At 52.1% G+C, this 2,686-nt stretch overlaps 1 pseudogene across 1 annotated transcript in view; it reads left to right on the forward strand.

The window, feature by feature from the left end:
- The window catches only part of LOC308150810 (testis-expressed protein 2-like), a 28,393-nt pseudogene that overhangs the window by 15,123 nt on the left and 10,584 nt on the right, over nt 1-2,686 (forward strand). Inside the window, exon 10 of the transcript in view lies at nt 7-106. The product of the transcript in view is annotated as a testis-expressed protein 2-like (transcript). The remainder of the gene's footprint in view (nt 1-6; nt 107-2,686) is intronic.

Below are 2,686 nucleotides of genomic sequence, written 5' to 3' on the forward strand. Positions count from 1 at the left end.
TTCCAGCTGCCTTACTTCATGAATGAGCTGACTCTGACAGCCCTGGACATGGGCACCTGCACCCCCCAGATCCTGCAGGCCTCCAAGCCCTCTGTGGACCACCAAGGTAGGGGGGGGGACCATGGTAGGGAAAGGGGGGGTGGCACCAAGGTAGGGGAGGGGGACCACCATGGTAGGGAAAGGGGGGTGGCACCATGGTAGAGGGGGGAGGCGCAGACACTCTCTTGGCCACCCTGATCACATGCTAGGGAGTGTGTGAGAGTTTAACATGACGCCTCATAGACAGGCTATGATTAAATTAAAGACTTTGATATGGTGTGTATGATGACAGGTTTGAAGACATGCATCGCGCACACACGCACAAGCGCAGACACACGCACACACACACACACACACACACACACACACACACAGACACACACACACACACACACGCACACACACACACACACACACACACACACACACACACACACACACACACACTCTTTTCAGCAGTGATAAATAAAGTATAAGATGGTGAGTTAGTTTGGAGTATGGAGCCTCTCTCTCTCCCTCTGTCTCTCTCTCTTTCTCTCTCTCTCTCTCTCTGTCTCTCTCGTCTCGCTCTCTCTTTCTCTCTGTCTCTCTCTCTGTCTCTCTCTCTCTCTGTCTCTCTCTCTATCTCTGTCTCTCTCACTCACTCTCCTCTTCCCTCCTCCCAACCTCCTCCTCCTCTCTCCTCCTCCCCCCTCCTGTCTGTGGCTCTATTAAGACATGCACTCCCCTCCCCCCCACCCTCCCCTCTCCCCCCTCTCTCCCAACGCTCGATTAATCATGGTAATTAATCTCCACGTCCCAGACTCCCCGTGCCCTCCCCCCCTGTCTGACTCCCCCACACCCTCCCCCACACACTCCCCCACACTCCCCCACACCCTCCCCCACACACTCCCCCACACCCTCCCCCACACTCCCCCACACTCCCCCACACCCTCCCCCACACACTCCTCCACATACTCCCCCACACACTCCCCCACACACTCCCACACACACTCCCCCAATAAGACTCCCCAGGGAAGACTCCCCCAATAAGACTCCCCCAGGGAAGACTCCCCAGGGAAGACTCCCTAGCACAGACACTCTCATCTCCATCACTCACTCATTAATGAGGGCTTGGGGAGGGGGAGGGGGAGGGGGAGAGGAGAGGGGAGAGAGGGAGAGGGAGAGAGAGAATGAGAGGAGAGGGGGGAGGGGAGAGGGAGGGGGGGTAGGGGGGGGAGAGGGAGAGGGAGAGGGAAAGGAGAGGAGGAGGGGAGAGGGAGGGGAGAGGAGAGGAAGAGGGCAGTATTGATTCAGGTATCTGGAGATGTGGGGAGGTATATACTGTATATACAGTGGGGAGAACAAGTATTTGATACACTGCTGATTTTGCAGGTTTTCCCACTTAGAAAGAATGTAGAGGTCTGTAATTTTTATCATAGGTACACTTCAACTGTGAGAGACGGAATCTAAAACAAAAATCCAGAAAATCACATTGTATGACTTTTAAATAATTAATTTGCATTTTATTGTATGAAATAAGTATTTGATCACCTACCAACCAATAATAATTCCGGCTCTCACAGACCTGTTAGTTTTTCTTTAAGAAGCCCTCCTATTCTCCACTCATTACCTGTATTAACTGCACCTGTTTGAACTTGTTACCTTTATAAAGACACCTCTCCACACACTCAATCAATCAGACCCCAACCTCTCCACAATGGGCAAGACCAAAGAGCTTTCTAAGGACATCAGGGACAAAATTGTAGACCTGCACAAGGCTGGGATGGGCTACAGGACAATAGGGATGCAGCTTGGTGAGAAGGCAACAACTGTTGGCGCAATTATTAGAAAATGGAAGAAATTTAAGATGACGGTCAATCTCCCTCGGTCTGGGGCTCCATGCAAGATCTCACCTCGTGGGGCATCAATGATCATAAAAAAGGTGAGGGATCAGCCCAGAACTACACGGCAGGACCTGGTCAATGACCTGAAGAGAGCTGGGACCACAGTCTCAAAGAAAACTATCAGTAAACACACTACGCCGTCAGGGATTAAAATCCTGTAGCGCACGCAAGGTCCCCCTGCTCAAGCCAGCGCATGTCCAGGCCCGTCTGAGGTTTGCCAATGATCATCTGGATGATCCAGAGGAGGAATGGGAGAAGGTCATGTGGTCTGATGAGACCAAAATAGAGCTTTTTGGCATAAACTCCACTCGCCGTGTTTGGAGGAAGAAGAAGGATGAGTACAACCCCAAGAACACCATCCCAACCGTGAAGCATGGAGGTGGAAACATCATTCTTTGGGGATGCTTTTCTGCAAAGGGGACAGGACGAATGCACCGTATTCAGGGGAGGATGGATGGGGCCAAGTATCGCGAGATCTTGGCCAATAACCTCCTTCCCTCAGTAAGAGCATTGAAGATGGGTCGTGGCTGGGTCTTCCAGCATGACAACGACCCGAAACACACAGCCAGGGCAACTAAGGAGTGGCTCCGTAAGAAGCATCTCAAGGTCCTGGAGTGGCCTAGCCAGTCTCCAGACCTGAACCCAATAGAAAATCTTAGGAGGGAGCTGAAAGTCTGTGTTGCCCAGCGACAGCCCCGAAACCTGAAGGATCTGGAGAAGATCTGTATGGAGGAGTGGGCCCAAATCCCTGCTGCAGTGTG

Source organism: Nansenia antarctica (genome assembly GCF_963989245.1).
Source record: "Nansenia antarctica genome assembly, chromosome: 2".
Lineage (NCBI taxonomy): Eukaryota > Metazoa > Chordata > Actinopteri > Argentiniformes > Microstomatidae > Nansenia > Nansenia antarctica.